This window comes from Amia ocellicauda, chromosome 5, assembly GCF_036373705.1.
Source record: "Amia ocellicauda isolate fAmiCal2 chromosome 5, fAmiCal2.hap1, whole genome shotgun sequence".
Lineage (NCBI taxonomy): Eukaryota > Metazoa > Chordata > Actinopteri > Amiiformes > Amiidae > Amia > Amia ocellicauda.
In genome coordinates, this window is record NC_089854.1 from 46,756,227 (window position 1) to 46,768,871 (window position 12,645).

Sequence of the window (12,645 nt, forward strand, 5' to 3'; positions counted from 1 at the left end):
GAAATTTTGTAAAATTCCATTTTTAAGCATATGTATTGCAATTGAGCACATCAAACTTTACAGAATGAAGTTATTGCAAAACCATCCAAAACAAGCTTATTTCAGTCTGATATGCTCCCACACTATACTTTAGAGCACTCTCTGTCATAGATGAAGAGTTTACATGTATATTTGCAAGATAACATTACAATTCATCAAACTCTTGAAACCAAGTCAGTTCTGACCTGAAACAACATGAAATGTTGTAAAATTCCATTTGTAAGCATATGTATTGCAATTGAGCACATCAAACTTTACAGAATGAAGTTATTGCAAAACCAGACAAAACAAGCTTATTTCAGTCTGATATGCTCCCACACTATACTTTAGAGCACTCTCTCTCATAGATGAAGAGTTTACATGTATATTTGCAAGAAAACATTACAATTCATCAAACTCTAGAAACCAAGTCAGTTCTGACCTGAAACAACATGAAATGTTGTAATATTCCATTTGTAAGCATATGTATTGCAATTGAGCACATCAAACTTTACAGAATGAAGTTATTGCAAAACCATCCAAAACAAGCTTCTTTCAGTCTGATATGCTCCCACACTATACTTTAGAGCACTCTCTGGTGAAGAGTTTACATCTATATTTGCAAGAAAACATTACAATTCATATAATTCTTGAAACCAAGTCAGTTCTGACCTGAAACAACATGAAATGTTTTAAAATTCCATTTGTAAGCATATGTATTGCAATTGAGCACATCAAACTTTACAGAATGAAGTTATTGCAAAACCATCCAAAACAAGCTTCTTTCAGTCTGATATGCTCCCACACTATACTTTAGAGCACTCTCTGTCATAGGTGAAGAGTTTACATGTATATTTGCAAGATAACATTACAATTCATCAAACTCTTGAAACCAAGTCAGTTCTGACCTGAAACAACATGAAATGTTGTAAAATTCCATTTGTAAGCATATGTATTGCAATTGAGCACATCAAACTTTACAGAATGAAGTTATTGCAAAACCATCCAAAACAAGCTTCTTTCAGTCTGATATGCTCCCACACTATACTTTAGAGCACTCTATGTCATAGGTGAAGAGTTTATATGTATATTTGCAAGATAACATTACAATTCATCAAACTCTTGAAACCAAGTCAGTTCTGACCTGAAACAACATGAAATGTTGTAAAATTCCATTTGTAAGCATATGTATTGCAATTGAGCACATCAAACTTTACAGAATGAAGTTATTGCAAAACCATCCAAAACAATCTTCTTTCAGTCTGATATGCTCCCACACTATACTTTAGAGCACTCTCTGTCATAGGTGAAGAGTTTACATGAATATTTGCAAGAAAACATTACAATTCATCAAACTCTTGAAACCAAGTCAGTTCTGACCTGAAACAACATGAAATGTTGTAAATTCTATTTGTAAGCATATGTATTGCAATTGAGCACATCAAACTTTACAGAATGAAGTTATTGCAAAACCATCCAAAACAAGCTTCTTTCAGTCTGATATGCTCCCACACTATACTTTAGAGCACTCTCTGTCTTAGGTGAAGAGTTTACATGTATATTTGCAAGAAAACATTACAATTCATGTAATTCTTGAAACCAAGTCAGTTTCTGACCTGAAACAACATGAAATGTTGTAAAATTCCATTTGTAAGCATATGTATTGCAATTGAGCACATCAAACTTTACAGAATGAAGTTATTGCAAAACCATCCAAAACAAGCTTCTTTCAGTCTGATATGCTCCCACACTATACTTTAGAGCACTCTCTGTCATAGGTAAAGAGTTTACATGTATATTTGAAAGAAAACATTACAATTCATCAAACTCTTGAAACCAAGTCAGTTCTGACCTGAAACAACAAGAAATGTTGTAAAATTCCATTTGTAAGCATATGTATTGCAATTGAGCACATCAAACTTCACAGAATGAAGATATTGCAAAACCATCCAAAACAAGCTTCCTTCTGTCTGATATGCGCCCACATTATAATTTAGAGCACTCTCTGTCATAGGTGAAAAGTTTACATGTATATTTGCAAGATATTACAATTCATCAAACTCTTGAAACCAAGTCAGTTCTGACCTGAAACAACATGAAATGTTGTAAAATTCCATTTGTAAGCATATGTATTGCAATTGAGCACATCAAACTTTACAGAATGAAGTTATTGCAAAACCATCCAAAACAAGCTTCTTTCAGTCTGATATGCTCCCACACTATACTTTAGAGCACTCTCTGTCATAGGTGAAGAGTTTACATGTATATTTGCAAGAAAACATTACAATTCATCAAACTCTAGAAACCAAGTCAGTTCTGACCTGAAACAACATGCAATGTTGTAAAATTCCATTTGTAAGCATATGTATTGCAATTGAGCACATCAAACTTTACAGAATGAAGTTATTGCAAAACCATCCAAAACAAGCTTCTTTCAGTCTGATATGCTCCCACACTATACTTTAGAGCACTCTCTGTCATAGATGAAGAGTTTACATGTATATTTGCAAGATAACATTACAATTCATCAAACTCTTGAAACCAAGTCAGTTTCTGACCTGAAACAACATGAAATGTTGTAAAATTCCATTTGTAAGCATATGTATTGCAATTGAGCACATCAAACTTTACAGAATGAAGTTATTGCAAAACCATCCAAAACAAGCTTCTTTCAGTCTTATATGCTCCCACACTATACTTCAGAGCACTCTCTGTCATAGGTGAAGAGTTTACATGTATATTTGCAAGAAAACATTACAATTCATATAATTCTTGAAACCAAGTCAGTTCTGACCTGAAACAACATGAAATGTTGTAAAATTCCATTTGTAAGCATATGTATTGCAATTGAGCACATCAAACTTTACAGAATGAAGTTATTGCAAAACCATCCAAAACAAGCTTCTTTCAGTCTGATATGCTCCCACACTATACTTTAGAGCACTCTCTGTCATAGATGAAGAGTTTACATGTATATTTGCAAGATAACATTACAATTCATCAAACTCTTGAAACCAAGTCAGTTCTGACCTGAAACAACATGAAATGTTGTAAAATTCCATTTGTAAGCATATGTATTGCAATTGAGCACATCAAACTTTACAGAATGAAGTTATTGTAAAACCATCCAAAACAAGCTTCTTTCAGTCTGATATGCTCCCACACTATACTTTAGAGCACTCTCTGTCATAGGTGAAGAGTTTACATGTATATTTGCAAGAAAACATTACAATTCATCAAACTCTAGAAACCAAGTCAGTTCTGACCTGAAACAACATGCAATGTTGTAAAATTCCATTTGTAAGCATATGTATTGCAATTGAGCACATCAAACTTTACAGAATGAAGTTATTGCAAAACCATCCAAAACAAGCTTCTTTCAGTCTGATATGCTCCCACACTATACTTTAGAGCACTCTCTGTCATAGGTGAAGAGTTTACATGTATATTTGCAAGATAACATTACAATTCATCAAACTCTTGAAACCAAGTCAGTTTCTGACCTGAAACAACATGAAATGTTGTAAAATTCCATTTGTAAGCATATGTATTGCAATTGAGCACATCAAACTTTACAGAATGAAGTTATTGCAAAACCATCCAAAACAAGCTTCTTTCAGTCTTATATGCTCCCACACTATACTTCAGAGCACTCTCTGTCATAGGTGAAGAGTTTACATGTATATTTGCAAGAAAACATTACAATTCATATAATTCTTGAAACCAAGTCAGTTCTGACCTGAAACAACATGAAATGTTGTAAAATTCCATTTGTAAGCATATGTATTGCAATTGAGCACATCAAACTTTACAGAATGAAGTTAATGCAAAACCATCCAAAACAAGCTTCTTTCAGTCTGATATGCTCCCACACTATACTTTAGAGCACTCTCTGTCATAGATGAAGAGTTTACATGTATATTTGCAAGATAACATTACAATTCATCAAACTCTTGAAACCAAGTCAGTTCTGACCTGAAACAACATGAAATGTTGTAAAATTCCATTTGTAAGCATATGTATTGCAATTGAGCACATCAAACTTTACAGAATGAAGTTATTGCAAAACCATCCAAAACAAGCTTCTTTCAGTCTGATATGCTCCCACACTATACTTTAGAGCACTCTATGTCATAGGTGAAGAGTTTACATGTATATTTGCAAGATAACATTACAATTCATCAAACTCTTGAAACCAAGTCAGTTCTGACCTGAAACAACATGAAATGTTGTAAAATTCCATTTGTAAGCATATGTATTGCAATTGAGCACATCAAACTTAACAGAATGAAGTTATTGTAAAACCATCCAAAACAAGCTTCTTTCTGTCTGATATGCTCCCACACTATACTTTAGAGCACTCTCTGTCATAGGTGAAGAGTTTACATGTATATTTGCAAGATAACATTACAATTCATCAAACTCTTGAAACCAAGTCAGTTCTGACCTGAAACAACATGAAATGTTGTAAAATTCCATTTGTAAGCATATGTATTGCAATTGAGCACATCAAACTTTACAGAATGAAGTTATTGCAAAACCATCCAAAACAAGCTTATTTCAGTCTGATATGCTCCCACACTATACTTTAGAGCACTCTCTGTCATAGATGAAGAGTTTACATGTATATTTGCAAGATAACATTACAATTCATCAAACTCTTGAAACCAAGTCAGTTCTGACCTGAAACAACATGAAATGTTGTAAAATTCCATTTGTAAGCATATGTATTGCAATTGAGCACATCAAACTTTACAGAATGAAGTTATTGCAAAACCAGACAAAACAAGCTTATTTCAGTCTGATATGCTCCCACACTATACTTTAGAGCACTCTCTCTCATAGATGAAGAGTTTACATGTATATTTGCAAGAAAACATTACAATTCATCAAACTCTAGAAACCAAGTCAGTTCTGACCTGAAACAACAAGAAATGTTGTAATATTCCATTTGTAAGCATATGTATTGCAATTGAGCACATCAAACTTTACAGAATGAAGTTATTGCAAAACCATCCAAAACAAGCTTCTTTCAGTCTGATATGCTCCCACACTATACTTTAGAGCACTCTCTGTCATAGGTGAAGAGTTTACATGTATATTTGCAAGAAAACATTACAATTCATATAATTCTTGAAACCAAGTCAGTTCTGACCTGAAACAACATGAAATTTTGTAAAATTCCATTTGTAAGCATATGTATTGCAATTGAGCACATCAAACTTTACAGAAAGAAGTTATTGCAAAACCATCCAAAACAATCTTCTTTCAGTCTGATATGCTCCCACACTATACTTTAGAGCACTCTCTGTCATAGATGAAGAGTTTACATGTATATTTGCAAGATAACATTACAATTCATCAAACTCTTGAAACCAAGTCAGTTCTGACCTGAAACAACATGCAATGTTGTAAAATTCCATTTGTAAGCATATGTATTGCAATTGAGCACATCAAACTTTACAGAATGAAGTTATTGCAAAACCATCCAAAACAAGCTTCTTTCAGTCTGATATGCTCCCACACTATACTTTAGAGCACTCTCTGTCATAGATGAAGAGTTTACATGTTTATTTGCAAGAAAACATTACAATTCATCAAACTCTTGAAACCAAGTCAGTTCTGACCTGAAACAACATGAAATGTTGTAAAATTCCATTTGTAAGCATATGTATTGCAATTGAGCACATCAAACTTTACAGAATGAAGTTATTGCAAAACCATCCAAAACAAGCTTCTTTCAGTCTGATATGCTCCCACACTATACTTTAGAGCACTCTCTGTCATAGGTGAAGAGTTTACATGTATATTTGCAAGATAACATTACAATTCATCAAACTCTTGAAACCAAGTCAGTTCTGACCTGAAACAACATGAAATGTTGTAAAATTCCATTTGTAAGCATATGTATTGCAATTGAGCACATCAAACTTTACAGAATGAAGTTATTGCAAAACCATCCAAAACAATCTTCTTTCAGTCTGATATGCTCCCACACTATACTTTAGAGCACTCTCTGTCATAGGTGAAGAGTTTACATGAATATTTGCAAGAAAACATTACAATTAATCAAACTCTTGAAACCAAGTCAGTTCTGACCTGAAACAACATGAAATGTTGTAAAATTCCATTTGTAAGCATATGTATTGCAATTGAGCACATCAAACTTTACAGAATAAAGTTATTGCAAAACCATCCAAAACAAGCTTCTTTCAGTCTGATATGCTCCCACACTATACTTTAGAGCACTCTCTGGTGAAGAGTTTACATCTATATTTGCAAGAAAACATTACAATTCATATAATTCTTGAAACCAAGTCAGTTCTGACCTGAAACAACATGAAATGTTTTAAAATTCCATTTGTAAGCATATGTATTGCAATTGAGCACATCAAACTTTACAGAATGAAGTTATTGCAAAACCATCCAAAACAAGCTTCTTTCAGTCTGATATGCTCCCACACTATACTTTAGAGCACTCTCTGTCATAGGTGAAGAGTTTACATGTATATTTGCAAGATAACATTACAATTCATCAAACTCTTGAAACCAAGTCAGTTCTGACCTGAAACAACATGAAATGTTGTAAAATTCCATTTGTAAGCATATGTATTGCAATTGAGCACATCAAACTTTACAGAATGAAGTTATTGCAAAACCATCCAAAACAAGCTTCTTTCAGTCTGATATGCTCCCACACTATACTTTAGAGCACTCTATGTCATAGGTGAAGAGTTTACATGTATATTTGCAAGATAACATTACAATTCATCAAACTCTTGAAACCAAGTCAGTTCTGACCTGAAACAACATGAAATGTTGTAAAATTCCATTTGTAAGCATATGTATTGCAATTGAGCACATCAAACTTTACAGAATGAAGTTATTGCAAAACCATCCAAAACAATCTTCTTTCAGTCTGATATGCTCCCACACTATACTTTAGAGCACTCTCTGTCATAGGTGAAGAGTTTACATGAATATTTGCAAGAAAACATTACAATTCATCAAACTCTTGAAACCAAGTCAGTTCTGACCTGAAACAACATGAAATGTTGTAAATTCTATTTGTAAGCATATGTATTGCAATTGAGCACATCAAACCTTACAGAATGAAGTTATTGCAAAACCATCCAAAACAAGCTTCTTTCAGTCTGATATGCTCCCACACTATACTTTAGAGCACTCTCTGTCTTAGGTGAAGAGTTTACATGTAGATTTGCAAGAAAACATTACAATTCATGTAATTCTTGAAACCAAGTCAGTTTCTGACCTGAAACAACATGAAATGTTGTAAAATTCCATTTGTAAGCATATGTATTGCAATTGAGCACATCAAACTTTACAGAATGAAGTTATTGCAAAACCATCCAAAACAAGCTTCTTTCAGTCTGATATGCTCCCACACTATACTTTAGAGCACTCTCTGTCATAGGTAAAGAGTTTACATGTATATTTGAAAGAAAACATTACAATTCATCAAACTCTTGAAACCAAGTCAGTTCTGACCTGAAACAACAAGAAATGTTGTAAAATTCCATTTGTAAGCATATGTATTGCAATTGAGCACATCAAACTTCACAGAATGAAGATATTGCAAAACCATCCAAAACAAGCTTCCTTCTGTCTGATATGCGCCCACATTATAATTTAGAGCACTCTCTGTCATAGGTGAAAAGTTTACATGTATATTTGCAAGATAACATTACAATTCATCAAACTCTTGAAACCAAGTCAGTTCTGACCTGAAACAACATGAAATGTTGTAAAATTCCATTTGTAAGCATATGTATTGCAATTGAGCTCATCAAACTTTACAGAATGAAGTTATTGCAAAACCATCCAAAACAAGCTTCTTTCAGTCTGATATGCTCCCACACTATACTTTAGAGCACTCTCTGTCATAGGTGAAGAGTTTACATGTATATTTGCAAGAAAACATTACAATTCATCAAACTCTAGAAACCAAGTCAGTTCTGACCTGAAACAACATGCAATGTTGTAAAATTCCATTTGTAAGCATATGTATTGCAATTGAGCACATCAAACTTTTACAGAATGAAGTTATTGCAAAACCATCCAAAACAAGCTTCTTTCAGTCTGATATGCTCCCACACTATACTTTAGAGCACTCTCTGTCATAGATGAAGAGTTTACATGTATATTTGCAAGATAACATTACAATTCATCAAACTCTTGAAACCAAGTCAGTTTCTGACCTGAAACAACATGAAATGTTGTAAAATTCCATTTATAAGCATATGTATTGCAATTGAGCACATCAAACTTTACAGAATGAAGTTATTGCAAAACCATCCAAAACAAGCTTCTTTCAGTCTTATATGCTCCCACACTATACTTCAGAGCACTCTCTGTCATAGGTGAAGAGTTTACATGTATATTTGCAAGAAAACATTACAATTCATATAATTCTTGAAACCAAGTCAGTTCTGACCTGAAACAACATGAAATGTTGTAAAATTCCATTTGTAAGCATATGTATTGCAATTGAGCACATCAAACTTTACAGAATGAAGTTATTGCAAAACCATCCAAAACAATCTTCTTTCAGTCTGATATGCTCCCACACTATACTTTAGAGCACTCTCTGTCATAGGTGAAGAGTTTACATGAATATTTGCAAGAAAACATTACAATTCATCAAACTCTTGAAACCAAGTCAGTTCTGACCTGAAACAACATGAAATGTTGTAAATTCTATTTGTAAGCATATGTATTGCAATTGAGCACATCAAACTTTACAGAATGAAGTTATTGCAAAACCATCCAAAACAAGCTTCTTTCAGTCTGATATGCTCCCACACTATACTTTAGAGCACTCTCTGTCTTAGGTGAAGAGTTTACATGTATATTTGCAAGAAAACATTACAATTCATGTAATTCTTGAAACCAAGTCAGTTTCTGACCTGAAACAACATGAAATGTTGTAAAATTCCATTTGTAAGCATATGTATTGCAATTGAGCACATCAAACTTTACAGAATGAAGTTATTGCAAAACCATCCAAAACAAGCTTCTTTCAGTCTGATATGCTCCCACACTATACTTTAGAGCACTCTCTGTCATAGGTAAAGAGTTTACATGTATATTTGAAAGAAAACATTACAATTCATCAAACTCTTGAAACCAAGTCAGTTCTGACCTGAAACAACAAGAAATGTTGTAAAATTCCATTTGTAAGCATATGTATTGCAATTGAGCACATCAAACTTCACAGAATGAAGATATTGCAAAACCATCCAAAACAAGCTTCCTTCTGTCTGATATGCGCCCACATTATAATTTAGAGCACTCTCTGTCATAGGTGAAAAGTTTACATGTATATTTGCAAGATATTACAATTCATCAAACTCTTGAAACCAAGTCAGTTCTGACCTGAAACAACATGAAATGTTGTAAAATTCCATTTGTAAGCATATGTATTGCAATTGAGCACATCAAACTTTACAGAATGAAGTTATTGCAAAACCATCCAAAACAAGCTTCTTTCAGTCTGATATGCTCCCACACTATACTTTAGAGCACTCTCTGTCATAGATGAAGAGTTTACATGTATATTTGCAAGATAACATTACAATTCATCAAACTCTTGAAACCAAGTCAGTTTCTGACCTGAAACAACATGAAATGTTGTAAAATTCCATTTATAAGCATATGTATTGCAATTGAGCACATCAAACTTTACAGAATGAAGTTATTGCAAAACCATCCAAAACAAGCTTCTTTCAGTCTTATATGCTCCCACACTATACTTCAGAGCACTCTCTGTCATAGGTGAAGAGTTTACATGTATATTTGCAAGAAAACATTACAATTCATATAATTCTTGAAACCAAGTCAGTTCTGACCTGAAACAACATGAAATGTTGTAAAATTCCATTTGTAAGCATATGTATTGCAATTGAGCACATCAAACTTTACAGAATGAAGTTATTGCAAAACCATCCAAAACAATCTTCTTTCAGTCTGATATGCTCCCACACTATACTTTAGAGCACTCTCTGTCATAGGTGAAGAGTTTACATGAATATTTGCAAGAAAACATTACAATTCATCAAACTCTTGAAACCAAGTCAGTTCTGACCTGAAACAACATGAAATGTTGTAAATTCTATTTGTAAGCATATGTATTGCAATTGAGCACATCAAACTTTACAGAATGAAGTTATTGCAAAACCATCCAAAACAAGCTTCTTTCAGTCTGATATGCTCCCACACTATACTTTAGAGCACTCTCTGTCTTAGGTGAAGAGTTTACATGTATATTTGCAAGAAAACATTACAATTCATGTAATTCTTGAAACCAAGTCAGTTTCTGACCTGAAACAACATGAAATGTTGTAAAATTCCATTTGTAAGCATATGTATTGCAATTGAGCACATCAAACTTTACAGAATGAAGTTATTGCAAAACCATCCAAAACAAGCTTCTTTCAGTCTGATATGCTCCCACACTATACTTTAGAGCACTCTCTGTCATAGGTAAAGAGTTTACATGTATATTTGAAAGAAAACATTACAATTCATCAAACTCTTGAAACCAAGTCAGTTCTGACCTGAAACAACAAGAAATGTTGTAAAATTCCATTTGTAAGCATATGTATTGCAATTGAGCACATCAAACTTCACAGAATGAAGATATTGCAAAACCATCCAAAACAAGCTTCCTTCTGTCTGATATGCGCCCACATTATAATTTAGAGCACTCTCTGTCATAGGTGAAAAGTTTACATGTATATTTGCAAGATATTACAATTCATCAAACTCTTGAAACCAAGTCAGTTCTGACCTGAAACAACATGAAATGTTGTAAAATTCCATTTGTAAGCATATGTATTGCAATTGAGCACATCAAACTTTACAGAATGAAGTTATTGCAAAACCATCCAAAACAAGCTTCTTTCAGTCTGATATGCTCCCACACTATACTTTAGAGCACTCTCTGTCATAGGTGAAGAGTTTACATGTATATTTGCAAGAAAACATTACAATTCATCAAACTCTAGAAACCAAGTCAGTTCTGACCTGAAACAACATGCAATGTTGTAAAATTCCATTTGTAAGCATATGTATTGCAATTGAGCACATCAAACTTTACAGAATGAAGTTATTGCAAAACCATCCAAAACAAGCTTCTTTCAGTCTGATATGCTCCCACACTATACTTTAGAGCACTCTCTGTCATAGATGAAGAGTTTACATGTATATTTGCAAGATAACATTACAATTCATCAAACTCTTGAAACCAAGTCAGTTTCTGACCTGAAACAACATGAAATGTTGTAAAATTCCATTTGTAAGCATATGTATTGCAATTGAGCACATCAAACTTTACAGAATGAAGTTATTGCAAAACCATCCAAAACAAGCTTCTTTCAGTCTTATATGCTCCCACACTATACTTCAGAGCACTCTCTGTCATAGGTGAAGAGTTTACATGTATATTTGCAAGAAAACATTACAATTCATATAATTCTTGAAACCAAGTCAGTTCTGACCTGAAACAACATGAAATGTTGTAAAATTCCATTTGTAAGCATATGTATTGCAATTGAGCACATCAAACTTTACAGAATGAAGTTATTGCAAAACCATCCAAAACAAGCTTCTTTCAGTCTGATATGCTCCCACACTATACTTTAGAGCACTCTCTGTCATAGATGAAGAGTTTACATGTATATTTGCAAGATAACATTACAATTCATCAAACTCTTGAAACCAAGTCAGTTCTGACCTGAAACAACATGAAATGTTGTAAAATTCCATTTGTAAGCATATGTATTGCAATTGAGCACATCAAACTTTACAGAATGAAGTTATTGTAAAACCATCCAAAACAAGCTTCTTTCAGTCTGATATGCTCCCACACTATACTTTAGAGCACTCTCTGTCATAGGTGAAGAGTTTACATGTATATTTGCAAGAAAACATTACAATTCATCAAACTCTAGAAACCAAGTCAGTTCTGACCTGAAACAACATGCAATGTTGTAAAATTCCATTTGTAAGCATATGTATTGCAATTGAGCACATCAAACTTTACAGAATGAAGTTATTGCAAAACCATCCAAAACAAGCTTCTTTCAGTCTGATATGCTCCCACACTATACTTTAGAGCACTCTCTGTCATAGGTGAAGAGTTTACATGTATATTTGCAAGATAACATTACAATTCATCAAACTCTTGAAACCAAGTCAGTTTCTGACCTGAAACAACATGAAATGTTGTAAAATTCCATTTGTAAGCATATGTATTGCAATTGAGCACATCAAACTTTACAGAATGAAGTTATTGCAAAACCATCCAAAACAAGCTTCTTTCAGTCTTATATGCTCCCACACTATACTTCAGAGCACTCTCTGTCATAGGTGAAGAGTTTACATGTATATTTGCAAGAAAACATTACAATTCATATAATTCTTGAAACCAAGTCAGTTCTGACCTGAAACAACATGAAATGTTGTAAAATTCCATTTGTAAGCATATGTATTGCAATTGAGCACATCAAACTTTACAGAATGAAGTTAATGCAAAACCATCCAAAACAAGCTTCTTTCAGTCTGATATGCTCCCACACTATACTTTAGAGCACTCTCTGTCATAGA